At 43.7% G+C, this 14,431-nt stretch overlaps 1 pseudogene; it reads right to left on the bottom strand.

Annotated features, from left to right (window-relative positions):
* Window positions 1–680: 680 nt before the first annotated feature.
* Window positions 681–1,041, bottom strand: LOC130024451 (histone H3.3C-like; annotated as a pseudogene).
* Window positions 1,042–14,431: the final 13,390 nt, after the last annotated feature.

The raw sequence follows: 14,431 nt of genomic DNA, 5'->3' as shown, positions 1-14,431 counted from the left end.
AAAATATTCTTCTCTCAGTGAAAATCGTGGCTTCCAATATGATTGATATATATGCATTTTTGGTAAATGGTAGGAGTGCCAGACACTTAAATATTTTCAGACCATATGCCATTATTATTACTCCCGCCAAACCCACTAAGTAAACTTTAATAGCATTTGCAATTCATTTGTTCTTAGAATACTCATTCCACTAAGGATGTAGAGAAGTCTTTAAAAATCACTTTAATTCGTTCTGTGTGTGGCTTGCTTTGGGAGTCATACAAAGTCAGATTTCTCCTTTTCCTTTTTTTTTTTGGTTTGGGGGTCCTTTTCCTTTTTTCTTTGCTCAAGGATCACTCCTGTTGGGATTCGGGGCATCATGTGTGGAGTGAGGAATCGAACCGAGGCCAGCTACATGCAAGGCAAGTGCCTATACTCCTGGACTATCTCTCCAGCCTCAGTTATTTTTATTTAATCAATAAACTTTAGTTTACAGTCCATAGCAAAATTGAGAAGAAAGTACAGAGAATTCTCACATCTGTCCTGTTGATACCTGTGACATCTGGTACTTCTAATAATATGAGAGAACCTACAAGAATATGCTGTCACTGTCACTGTCATCCCGTTAATCATCGATTACTCGAGCGGGTGCCAGTAGCATCTCCATTTGTCCCAGCCCTGAGAGTTTACCATCATAAACTTTATGCTCTCTCTCGGCGGATGCAGCACGCCAGCTGGATGTCCTTGGGCATAATGGTGATGCACTTGGCGGGGAATGCGCAGAGGTTGGTGTCCACGAAGAGCCCCACCAGGTAGGCTTCACCTACCTCCTGTAGTGCCATGACAGCCGAGATCTGGGAGTGCAGGTCAGTCTTGAAGTCCTGCGTGATCTCTTGAACCAGTCGCTGGAACGGTAGCTGGCGGATCTCATGTAGAGCCATGGTGTCGGGCCAGTAGAGGTGTGGCTTTTTCACACCACTCATGGCTGGTGCTACTCTTGTGGGCCACCTTCGTGGCCAGCTGCTTGCGGGGCACCTTTCCGCCCGTTGACGTGCATGTCATTTGCTTAGTACATGCCCTCTTGTTCTTCCCAACTCAGCTGGAGACTCCTTCAGGATTAGGGAAATGAGACCCATTTTAGCTACTGTTATTGGCATATTTGGAACATCACGGGTGGTTTGCCAGGCTCTGGCATGTGGGCTGGATACCCTCGGTAGCTTGCTATTATACAAGAATATGCTATTGCCTAAAGTTCATTGTTAACCTTCGTGTTAACTGAATGTTGTGTCTTCGATGAGTTTGGACAAATGTATATGACATGCACGCATCATTATAGTACCACACAGAGTAGTTTCATCACCCTAGAAATCCTCTGTTCTCCACCTTTTCATCTCTTCTTCCTGCTGGCAACCACTGATCTTTCTACTGCCTCTATAGTTGTTCTTCATTCAGAATGTTTTACCATTATGAGTCACAGAGTAAATAGCCTTTTCCAGGTTGACTTCTGTCATGTCATAATATGCCTGTAAGTTTTTTTCCATGTCTTTTGATGGCTTGATAGATGATTTTTGAAAGCACCAAATAATATTCTAGTGTCTGATTGTACCAGTTTAGTCATCCATTCATCTACGGGAGAACATCTCGGTGGCCTCTAGGTTTTCTTCATTAGAATTGGAACAATTTCAAGTGCTTCTTGTGTGGATACCAGTTTTCAGTCCCCTTTCTGGGCCTGATGGGAAGACTGTGCTCAGTTATTGTAAGAAACTGCAGAACTGTCTTCTAGAATGGCCCAAGTTCCTTGTATCTCTACAAGAAGTGTTTGAGAGAATGTAGTACTCCACACCTTCACCAATCACAATCACAATCACAACCATCCTGTTATTCGTCGATTGCCTCGAGCAGGCCCCAGTAACGTCTCCTTCGTCCTAGCCCTGAGACTTTTAAAAAAAAGTGCCATATTCAAGGTTCTTTCAGGGTTAGGAGAATGAGACCCATCATTGTTACTGGTATTTGGCATATTGGGTATGCCACGGGGAGTTTGCCAGACTCTGCCGTGTGGGCATGTTACATTCAGTAGCCTGCTACTTTGTCCAAAGTAGGAATGAGATGATAAGATGTCGTGCTGCCGCAAATGCAGCTGCACGCTTCTGGGAGCTGGGTTTTATAGTCTCTGAGTCCTGGCCATTGATGGGATTACACGGCAGAGTCTCCTGCCCCATGCCTGGCTGTCCTCGCCAGGGCCCCTTGGAGGGGAGCAGGTTGAGTTTTCCTCCCCGCCCCGACCAGGGCTCCGGCAACTGAAAACCTCCAGAACCAGCCACCACCATGCTGAGACCACTCTCCACACGCATGAAGGTACTGGCAGAGGAACAAAGGCATGCGGGTCCTGGGGCTGAGATCTCCAAGCCTACTCAGATCAGGGCTGAGCATCCTCCACCCAGATCCTCCAAACTCCAGTAGGCGGGGGTCACACCCATCAACTGGCCCCCTGGTGCTGTGTAATCCCACACCTTCACCAGTGTTTGTTTATGATTCTGATCAGTTTAGATTCTGATCATTCTAATAAGTGTATAGTGCTACTGTTTTTAATTTTCAATTAGCTAAGCATATATGAGGCTATCATTCATATTATTATTATTTCATATATTTACTTGCCACCCATTCATCTTTGTGGAGGTGTCTGTATAGGTCTTTTGCCCATTTAAAACTAAAGCTGTCTTCATACTGCTGAGTTTTAAGAGTTCTTAGTAATATTTGGGATAGCAGTTTTATCAGATGTGTCTGTTGCATTTATTTTCTTCCAGTCTGTGAACTATTTTCTCGTTCTCCTTGTATTGTTTTGCAGAGCAGATTTTTAAAATTTTAGTGAAATGCAATTTCCAATTCTTTCTTTCATGGATCAATTCCTTTGGTGATATCTACAAAAAGTTATCTGCAACTGCAAGGTCATTTAAGTCTTTTACATTGTCATCTGGGAGTTTTATAGTTTTGTATTTGCACATGTACTGACATATTTTGAATTAAATTTTTATAAAATATGTATAATATGATAGATCAAAGGTATTTTGTATGTAGATTGCTCCAGCATCATTTGTTAGGGGAAAAAGTCTTTGGTTCATCATATCCCCTTTGCATCTTTGTGAAGGTTGACTGACTGTATTTTTGTGGGTCTGTTTATGGGTTTTGTATTTGGTTCCATTGAACTCTTGTCCTTTCTTTTGCCAATGTCACACAGTGTTGATCAATGCAGTTTTGTTGTACTTCAATATTGTGGTTCTTATTTTGAGTTCCTTGCCTCTCTCTATAAATTTCAGGATTAATTTATCTTTACAATATACTTTAAGAATTTTCATTGGGGCTGGAGTGATAGCAAAGCGGGTAGGGCGTTTGCCTTGCACACGGCTGACCCGGGTTTGATTCCCAGCATCCCATATGAGCACCACCAGGGGTAATTCCTGAGTGCAGAGCCAGGAGTGACCCCTGAGCATTGCTGGGTGTGGCCCAAAAAGCAAAAAAAAAATTTTTTTATTGGATTTGTGTTGAATCTATAGATCAAGTTAGGGAGAAATGATGTCTTGCCAATAATGAGTCTTCCTATCTGTGAACATGGAATAACTCATTCAGTTTTTCTTTCACTTATTCATTCTCCTGAAGAGAAGAATGAGAATTCAAAGGATTCAGCACCATCGACCATATCCACATGGTAACCAAGCTCATTGAGGTTTCTCGGGAGTTCAAGATGCTGCTCTGTTTAACGTTCATTGATTTAAAGAAGGCCTTTGATTCTGTTGAGATGGAAGCGGTCATTGAAGCCCTAGCCAATCAGGGCATTCAAGCCCAATACATCAAGATCCTCTGTGAGCTGTATTGCGGATTCACTACCAGGATCTCACCATTCTACAAAGAAGTGATCTTTGATGTCAAGAGAGGGGTTCGGCAGGGTGATACCATTTCACCGAAACTCTTCAGTGCCACCCTCGAGAACATCATGCGACGACTGGAATGGGAAGGAATGGGAGTGAAGATAGATGGTCGGCAACTACACCACCTCCGCTTTGCTGATGACATTGTTTTAATAACACCAAATATCAGTCAAGCGGCACAAATGCTGGCCGACTTTGACCGTGAGTGTGGAAAGGTAGGACTACAGCTGAATCTTACGAAGACAATGTTTATGAGAAACAGCCTCGTTCCTGATGCCCCATTCGCTCTCAATGGAACGACCACCTCCGAATGCAACAGCTATGTGTACCTAGGTCGAGAAGTCAACATGACAAATGACCTGGCACCCGAGCTGCGCAGGAGAAAGAGAGCGGCTTGGAACGCCTTCAAGAACATCGAAGAAATAGCTAAGAGGACGAAGAACCTCCGGCTCTGGGCACATCTCTTTGATTCCACTGTTCTTCCTGCATTAACACATGCCTCAGAGATCTGGGCCCTACGCAAACAGGATGAGAACGCTATTCAGGTCTCCCAAAGAAGAATTGAAAGAGCTGTGCTTGGAATATCACGTTTCACTCAAATGAGAGAAAGAATCCAGAGTTCCGACATCCGTCAACGATCAAGAATCAGGGATGCTGTCTCATTTGCCAAGGTGTCAAAAATCAGATGGGCTGGTCACGTAATGAGATTTAAAGACGACAGCTGGACTAGAGCTGTTACCGACTGGATTCCATGGGATGTCAAAAGACTGCGTGGCCGCCCACCTACCAGATGGTCAGACTTCTTCATCAAGATCATGAATGATCGGTTTGAGGCTCTTCATGTTCCCACAGCAAACAGATGCCATTGGACTACACTAGCACGCACAATCACACAAATCACAAATCATCCTGTTATTTGTCGATTGCCTTGAGCAGACCCCAGTAACGTCTCTTTCATCCTAGCCCTGAGATTATATTCAAGGCTCTTTAGGAGAATGAGACCCATCATTGTTACTGATATTTGGCATATTGGGTACGCTACAGGGAGTTTGCCAGACTCTGCCGTGTGGGCAGGCTACATTCGGTAACCTGCCAGTTTGGCCAAAGTAGGAATGAGATAATAAGATGTCCTAATAAGATGTTGCGCTGCCGCAAATGCTGCCGCGGGGTTCCAGGAGCTGGTTTTATAGTGTCTGAGTCTTGGCCGTTGATGGGATTACATGGCGCCAGGGGGCCAGTTGGTGGGTGTGACCCCCGCCTACTGGAATTTGGAGGATCTGGGTGGAGGATGCTCGGCCCAAATCCGAGTAGGCTTGGAGATCTCGGCGTGACTTTGTCCCTCTGCCAGTACCTTCATGTGTGCAGAGAGTGGTCTCAGCATGGTGGTGGCTGGTTCTGGAGGTCTTTGGCTGCCGGAGCCCTGGTCACTAGCACGTGACAGGGACAAATGGAGACGTTACTGGCGCCCGCTCAGGAAATCGACGACTAACGGGAAGTTAAGTGATTAAGTGATTAAGTTTAAAAGCAGTGGTAAAAAGGGACACCTTTTCCTTATTCCTCAGTTGCATTAATTTTTAATATTTTTATTCCATTTTAGGCTTAAAGTAAAATCTGTAAGCTCGCTATTCTCATCCCTCTACCCCATCATCATTCACTCTTTCTTGTTACTATTTGCATTTCATATATATATATTTTTTTTTAAATGAGCAACTCTCTGGATTGCAACATATTTTTTGTAGCACAGACCCTACAATCTGAGCAAATAAGTAGGTGGAATTTAATTGTTTTGTTTTGTTTTTTTCTGATACAATTATTTCTCTTTCTCTCCTCTGGATATTTATTTATTTAAAAATATTTATTTTTTCTTTCATTTTTTTCTGGGACATCAACAAGTACTTTTAGTAGCTCCGTAAATATGACCAGGTTTATGGCCAACTATATCTCCTAAATTTACTCCCTCCCACCAATGGTGATTCATCCAATTACGGAATCTTAGAGCTGGCTGGCAGTTGAGAAATCATTTGATCTTTCTCCTCTAAGCAGTTCTTGAGCTTCTGTTTCATGCTTAGTAGGAAAGAAGATTTCAGATTTCAGCATATTGGAGCGCACAGCTCTTTCATACAAGTGTACTTGGGATAAGTCACCCTGGTGGATAGGTTGGGTCATAGTGGTATTGGGGACTGAATCTTAAGATAATAAACTAGACATTTCTTTCCAGGTCAGACAAAGTGCAAACACCTCGTCCTCAGGACCTCCTAACTAGATGCAGATCTTCCTTGATGAAACAATGGTTTGTATGTAACTGCAATGTCTGGAAAGCACAGCTGATGCTACTTTACTGCCTAGCTCTTTTCATTATCTGATTTCCTGCTCTCTGCCATCATTATAATTTTCATAGTGGTCATAACTATTAAGTACTAAGCTGTTAGGTCACTCATTCTGATGTGATTTAAATGAAAATTGGCATTTGACTCTCACTCCCCAAAGTCCATTAAGATAGGGGTTGTTGCTCCCTGTTACCTAAGAATGATTTATGAACCCATTTTCAAAAAATAGTATTCCCTCTGACCCCTGACTCAATTTGTATGTGTGCTTTTTCTGTTCCATGCTCCCTCCAATACAAATAGATGGTTACACAAACCCATAAGGGAGGAGTCTTAGCAGTGCAAAAGGGATCTGGTTGTGTTACATTAGGGACCATCTGTTGTCATACATCTTTAATCTCCTGCCGGGCTGGCCAAGCTTACTCTGAAGAGCAACACAGCCAGGAAGATAGCCCAGAGAGATGCAAATTGAGATTTGCATTCAGTTGGGATGACATTTATTCAAGCAGGTAATCGATTCAGACATGTACTGTGTCAGACACTACGGTATGTTCCTTGCCTTCATGCTGATAATTTTCTACTGGGGGGAATATAAAAAGGAAAAAATAAATAAACAGATTGAAAATAAAAATCATTAAACTGTGCTGTGAAGGGAGAAAGTAAGGGGATGACATAGATAATAACAGGGTGACCTCAGGTTGTGCTGAGACCTGTTCCTTTAGGTCTGGAAGGGGCTATCAGATGAGAAGACCAGGACAAAACTCCAAGTACATGAGAGAGCATGTGGAAAGAACTGAAGCAGGAATCACCGTGGCTGGCCTTTCTTCCCTTCCTTCCGTTTTCTACTTTTCCTTTCCTTTTTCTTCCTTTCCTTTCCTTTCCCTCCCTCCCTCCTTCCCTTCCCTTCCCTTCCCTTCCCTTCCCTTCCCTTCCCTTCCCTTCCCTTCCCTTCCCTTCCCTTCCCTTCCCTTCCCTTCCCTTCCTGTTTTGTTGATTGTGACAGAGGTAGAAAAGACTGGGGTGGGGGTGGGAAGGTAGGGACACAGAGAATGTGAAGTTCCTGGATCCCAGTGATAGATCAGATGCTGTGAACTGAAATAAAGGAACTTCTTCAAGAGAATTTCCAAATGTCTCCCAAGGTGAGAAGTTCAATGGATGAGGCCTCTCATTTTTTGTTTGTTTTTGTTTGTTTTAACTGATTTTTATTTAAAAAGTATTCAATAATTTTAGCCCACTGAAAACTCAAACAGTCCTAGAAAACTGTGTCTGAAATTGATGGGCACATTGTTGCTCCCCAGAGGTGAACATCTTGAGCTCTTTTCTGTTTCCTGGCCTTTAGCTCTGTTTCTTGATAAGATGGACTCAATGCTGTTTTATTTCTTTCCTTTGATCCCAGGTCCTTTATCTACATTTAAGAGACACTAAAACATGGGTTAAACTTTCACCGCGTGGCTGGTATTGTTTTTGGTGATGAGAAGCCTCTCATGAGAGCAAACAGGCCGGGAACTCCCCAAAGTTTCCACGTCTGAAAGCAGTTCAGTGGTTAGGCCTGGTGATGAGGTGCTGCTCGGACCCCGATCCATACAGTGCTATGGATTAAACTTGGGGCACAGGCTTCAACCCTTTGAGCTGTCTCCCAGCCCCTGTGTTTCTCTTTCTAACTAGCTTCACTTCCTCCAGTTCAATCCCTGTCACTGCAGTACTGAGACTTCACTGCTCCTCACTGCTCAGTAGTGTATTGTGTGTCCCACATATCCTCTTAACTGTCCTTGGACATTTGTTGGCACATCTTGGCGACTGTCAAAAGAACAGCAGTGGACACATATTGTTTGGTTATTGTGTTCTTTGAGCAGAAGTCTCATTTGCAGTGAGAAGCCCGGAGGTATGGCCACGGGGGAGTTGAAGGCTCTAGGAATAGGTGTCATGGTTCAGGAGAGGTGACACAAGGTCCAGAGGCCAAGTCAGAAAGTGATCCTGTGCATGAGAGCAGGAGCTGCAGACTTAGCATGAAGAAGCTGGGAGTTGGGGGTGAGGCATTGGGGACCTTTTTTTTCTTTTTGGGTCACACCTAGTGATGCACAGGGGTTACTCCTGACTCTGCACTCAGGAATTACTCCTGGCGGTGCTCAGGGGACCATATGTGATGCTGGAAATCGAACCTGGATTGGCTGTATGCAAGGCAAAAGCCCTACCCGCTGTGCTATCTCTCCAGCCAAATTGGGGACCCTTTTTGTGAGGTGAGAAAGCAGGCAAAGACCTCCCTACCTTTGTCTGAAAACACCAAATTGCTGAGAACCTAAGTTCCATAAGCCAATGAATAAGTTCACCAAACGTGGTATGTATGCATACACTGGGATCTCCTTTAGCCTTGAGGAGGAAAGAAATTCTGACACAGGCTTCAAGATGGACATAAAAATGTGATACTCCATGAAATCAGTCAGACACAGGCACAAGACAATTCCTAGTTGATGCCACTTGTAGGAAATACCCGCTTTGGTCAAGTTCATAGATAACTTGACATAGAAATGGGAGAATTCACAGCTGGGCAAGGGGTTTGGTTTTGAGTTGTTCACAGAGTTTTTTAGCAAATGAAATTGTAATGGAAACACCTTGTGGTGATATGACAATGTGAATGGACATCATGCTACTGGACTGTACCCTGGAAACAGGTCAAGAGCGTCTTTTCACCAGAGTAAAAAACAAGAAGTCATTAGAATGTAGCAGATAGTGTAAGAATAATGGTGAAATAAATGGTGATAAGAAACCAACCCAAATGGGTGCTGAGCACTCCTTTCCCCATCTCATACTGCCCTCACAGAGAATTTTTGTCTAGTCATAGGGTGCTGGGTGTGGCACAGGGAGAAAGGGTGAATTAAAGGGAGCTGGAGAGAAAATAAGTTGGTGCCCCAAAGGTGGGAAGGAAGATAATAGGGCAGGTCAGACATGGAGTAGGGGCAGCTCCCTCTTAAAGGCACGAGGCTAGACCAGCCCTGGATGGCTTCAGCCTGGGTCTTCATAGCCCAGGGATTCCAGATGCATCCTGCAGTTCTCCCCCTGCCAGCTGGAGAAGGCCCACAGAAGCTGTGCTACTCTCAAACCCAGTTCTGCAAAGTAAAGGTGCCTCCAGATGAACAAGAAGCCTTTTCAAGGGACCAACTCGGTCACCACGTGCCTGGGAGCTGAGATGGTCTTGGGCAGAGAGCAGTTGTGAAATTGTACGTGGGCATATCTTGGAATCTAACACCATTTCAGACTCACCTGGGCAGTGGGACCCTGCATAATTGACTCAAGAGAGCCCTGTTTTGGCTCCACATGATTTCACAGCCCAGGTAGCACCTACTGACTTAGAGAAAAAAAGGAAATAAAGGCTGGCAACAAAGAGAGATGTTGAAATGTCTCCCAATAGGTTCTTACTAGAGATCACCCTGCTAAGGAATGGTGGACCTTGGGTATTTGTGTCCCCTCTCCTGGGATGGACCTCGGGTATTTGTGTCCCCTCTCCTGAGATGGACCTCGGGTATTTGTGTCCCCTCTCCTGGGATGGACCTCGGGTATTTGTGTCCTCCCTCCTGGGGTGTGAGAGGGCTTCTTCCCCATGCAGAGTATGACACATCACTTGTGCCATTTCGAGGCTAGTCTCAAACTAGGCCACTTCTGCCTTACTGGATATGTGTTCCCAGACCACTGAGCTTCTATTATAAGTCTAACTGCTCTGAGGGTTCATGATGAATAGGAGACCCCATGCCTTTCAGATGTCACTGGTAGACACACTGGTGACATGTAAGTGGCTCATCCCAGGAGCCGAAGAGGAGGAAAGAAGTCTTCAGAAGCTCTTATCTCAGTTACTGGGTCACGTGTGGTCAGTTCCTCACAGACATTAGTGACCAAGAGATCACTCGTATTCAAGCCTGTCCAGGTACTGGTCAAATTCCTGACCCATGGAATCTATGAGACCATCTATGGTCTTTTGGGTGGAAATATGCAGTTAGAGAGATGGGAACATCCACCAGCTCTCATTGCCTCCTTGTAATATATTTTCATGAAATTCCATATGATTTATTTCACACTTCTGTTTTTTTTATTTTTTCATTTAGCATAGCCTGAAAATTCTTCAACTATCCAGAGTGAGCTTCTGAATTCTTTTCCCAAGTGCATAATATTTTTATGCAAGTCTTTAATCATGTAAATACTATGTGGTTAGACATTTGGATTATTTCCAATCCTTTCATTTTCTGAAACTGATAGAATCTCTTCTAATATAAATGTCAAAGACAAATTGTTAGCTCAAAAATAATGTTTTGTCAAGCTTTATTCAAACCTCTGCCAAATTGGTAGGGATGGTATGTTATGAAAGTTATGCCATTATGAGTAAAATCGGGCATATGATTAAAGGCCATTTTTATTCATTTATTTTTGTGATTTCGGGGCTACATCTGGAGGTGCTCAGGAATTATTTCTGGTTCTGTACTGGGTCACTCCTGGTAGTCCTGAGAATCAAGCTAGGGTTAGCTACATACAAGGCAGGCATCTTACCCCCTGTCTCTCTGGCCCCAATATCTCTCTGTTCTCCCTCCCTCCCTCCCTCCCTCCCTCCCTCCCTCCCTCCCTCCCTTCTTTCTATTCCTTCCTTCCTTGTGCATACTGTTTGTATCCATTTTGCCACTAGATATCACCTTATTTCCATTAAGCTCTTTATGTACCAAAGATACCAAATCTTTTACTGTAATATCAATTTAAATGTCTTTTTTGTAAAAACAAAAACAAAAAAGAAGTCTGTTTTGTAAATGCTTTTAAAAATTTATCTCAAATCACTCAATCTTTCCTTTAAGTTTTCTGAATTTTCTGACATTCTTAACATGTTAGAATGGCAAGTATCACAGAACTCCAAGAAACCAAAAGTCCAAACACAGTGGCTCAAGCAAGTAAATCTCTTTTTCTCACAGTGAGATGTTGAGGGGCAGTGGGTGGTGCGTGCTGGTTCATCTGTTCAGCAATGGCAGGGACATTGTCTCTTACTATAGTCTATCAACCTTTCCATTCTGATCCCAAGATGATTTCCACAGGACTAAACTTTCTAAGGAGATGAGCTGTCAGCATGGTTGCCCATTTTTTACTGGTGAGTTAGATATTTCCCTGCAGATTTCTACTTAAATCTCATTGACCCAATCATAACTTCAAGGTAACCTGAAAAGCAGAGACCAAGAACAGCCATCATCATCCATCTTTGGGGGTTGAACTTATTGCCACCCCGAAGAGAATTGAATTTTATGGATCTAGGAAGAATTGGGGTAAAGGAGATAGGTATAAGAACAGTAAATTGACAGTGTTTGGCACATTGGAAAGAGCTTTCTCCACGACAAAATCCTAAACACTGTTTTCTTTCGATCTTTGATGACTTGATTTTTGCCATTTAAATATCTGGGTCTTTATTATTAGCTTAAAGATATATCCTTTTTTCTTGAGACAACAGTCCAGTTGTTTTTTTTAAACACAGCCTATTGAATAATCCATTTGTCCTCAGCGACCTAAAACTCCATGCATCTTTACCTCATACAAAATTCCTTTATGAATTTTGGTCAATTTTCTGATTTTTTTCTACTCTATCCCATAATATTGATGAACTAGCACCATATTGTTTTTTCCTACCTAATATTTGTTAGGATAGATTTCTTTGACCATTTTCCTCTCAAAATTAGTCTTACATATCTTACATATTTATTCAGATCTTACATATTTATTCTCCAAATGAACTTCAGAATCTCTTTGTCTAAAAAAAATTACCTAGACAATTTATGAGAATGACATACATTTTAGATGAACTTCAGAAGAACCTTATATTTATGACTTGAGTCATCCTAACAACACACAATATTTCATTTGTTTAAGATGATGGGGGTTACTATTGGTAACATTTTGTAATTTCAAAATTTTAAAAGAATTTTTCTTAAGTATTTGTTTGTTCCTATTATAAATTAGATTCATCCTCCCTCCCTCCCTTCCTCCCTCCCTCCCTCCCTCCCTCCCTTCCTTCCTTCCTTCCTTCCTTGTCCTCCATCCCTCTTTCCTCCCTTTCCTACCACCTCCTCTCTTCCCTCCTTCCCTCCCAAGTGGTGTTCAGGAGACTGTGGGGTCACAGCAATTTTTGTCTAAGCAGGCCAGTTGTTCAATACAAGGGCCTGAGATTGTGATGTTGTTCAAGCCCTGCAGTGCCAGGGATACCAGGGCCACCCCAGCAGTGCTTGAGGGCCTCCAGCGCCATATGTGGATGTGTTTGGTTGAACCATGTGATGCTGGTGCTGAATCCAGGTTGGGTAACTGCTAGGCATGCACCCTAGACCCTGTGATATCTCCTGGCCTCTCTCCTCTCTCTCTCCTCTCTCTCTCCTCTCTCTCCTCTCTCTCCTCTATTTCCTTCTCTTTCTTTCTTTCTTTCTTTCTTTCTCTGTCTCTGTCTCTCTCTCTGTCTCTCTCTCTCTCTCTCTCTCTCTCTCTCTCTCTGTAGGTTTTTGGCTCACACTCCGGAAATGGTCAGGAGTTATTTCAGACTCTGTGTACAGGAATCACCCCTGGAAAGCTTGGGGGACCATATGGAATGCCAGGATTGAACCCAGTTAGCTGCATACAAGGATGCAAGGTAAATAAGCGCCCTACCTGTTGTACTATCGCTTTGGCCTTAGGTTGTGCTTTGAAGCTCAGAAGGTTGTCCTAGGTTTTGGTTGTTTCCTGTTTCCTGGTGCAAAGCTGACTTACCTTCCCCTTTGTACGGCTCAAACCGTTGGCCACAGCTCAACTGAACAGCCTACCAGGTTGAGCAGCTGTGTGTGCATAGTGATAAAGATGAGAAGAGAATAGCGAGCGGGTGAGAGTTGATGAGGGTCCCACATGTGTTCCTGCTGCTGATGTCCTCCAGGGAGCTCAGAGCACGTTACAGGATAGTCCGATCACCGTGCCCAGCTATTCCGGCCCATAGGTGAGAGGCAGAAAGGAAGCACTCGGCTTTGGGAGCTGAATGCTGGACGTGGAACAATGAGAGCCCTGTTCTTCCTGCCTTCCCCAGACACTGAACAATGGAGGTCCCCGTCTCCCCTGGATCTCCTCTGCAGGTGAGGAGCCCCTGGGCTGGGCTCCCTCTGCCCTTCTCGGTTGAATCAGCTTTCGTTCCTCCCTTGTGTTAGAGAAAGCGAATCCCACACTCCTTTTAATCACAATCAACAATACTGGCTTTGTGAATTCAGCTGTCTCTCCCTGCCTGCTCTTGATGAAGGGTGAAAAGTGATGAGTTGGAAAATGGACCGACTGAGCTGGCTTGGCTACAGATTCGTGCCTCTCCACCCTCCAGGCAAATGAGTCTTATCAACTTTCATTAGCTGCAGTCTAATCCTTGAACTGCGCAATTCTTTCCAAGTCACAGGCCTTTCTGTATCTCCAGATGCAAAGAATCTTGGAAAGGCAAGTGTCTGCATGGGGACTTAAGGGGCCATGTGTCACTGACAGAGGCAGATTTGGGTGTGTTAATAATGAAATTCATGATGTGGTTGTAGGTGTTTCAAGGGGTAGACAAGGTGCTTGTTTTTGTAAGTAAGAAAGTAAGGAGAAAAGGAAAAGACAAACAGTCTAGAAATTGAATTTTTAAAGAGCCATGTCGACAAAATTTACCTTCTCATAATAGTTGTGTTTATTGTTGATATATCACAAAACTGCCTCACACCTGGAGATAAAGCTTGTGGGAACCAGATCAAGCCTGGGAATCTAGATAGAGAAAATTCACGGAGATCTTAGCATCTCTTAGACCATTTGTCTTAACACCTGAGTGTCACTCATGGCTCTTCTGGAAACTTTTGAAGTATTCCCACCGAATTAGATGGTGTTGGACATGCAGGAGAAAGGCGGAAGGGAGCTGAGGATAAAGGTCAGAGCTGAGATGATAGAAATAGCTGATGTGATGGAGGCAGGTCAGTGGGACAGGCCCCCATGGCAATGGAATTCCTAGCAAGTAACATACAACTAATAGCCCACGGCTACAAAGAAACTTACCTTGTGAATGCAGGAATTAAAGCCTGACAGGACTCCACCTGGCTGCCAACAGATCAGAGAAGGCTGGACCCCACTTAGAAGATCCAGCAGGAACAAAGGCCAAAGAAATAAATTTTTTTTTCTTTTTGGGTCACACCCGCGATGCACAGGGCTTACTCCAGGCTTTGCACT

The sequence above is a fragment of the Sorex fumeus genome, unplaced genomic scaffold, assembly GCF_029834395.1.
Source record: "Sorex fumeus unplaced genomic scaffold, SorFum_2.1 ptg000003l, whole genome shotgun sequence".
NCBI classification, from domain to species: Eukaryota; Metazoa; Chordata; class Mammalia; order Eulipotyphla; family Soricidae; genus Sorex; species Sorex fumeus.
The sequence above is the reverse complement of the archived record's forward strand: the minus strand, read 5'-3'. Positions and strand labels throughout refer to the sequence as shown.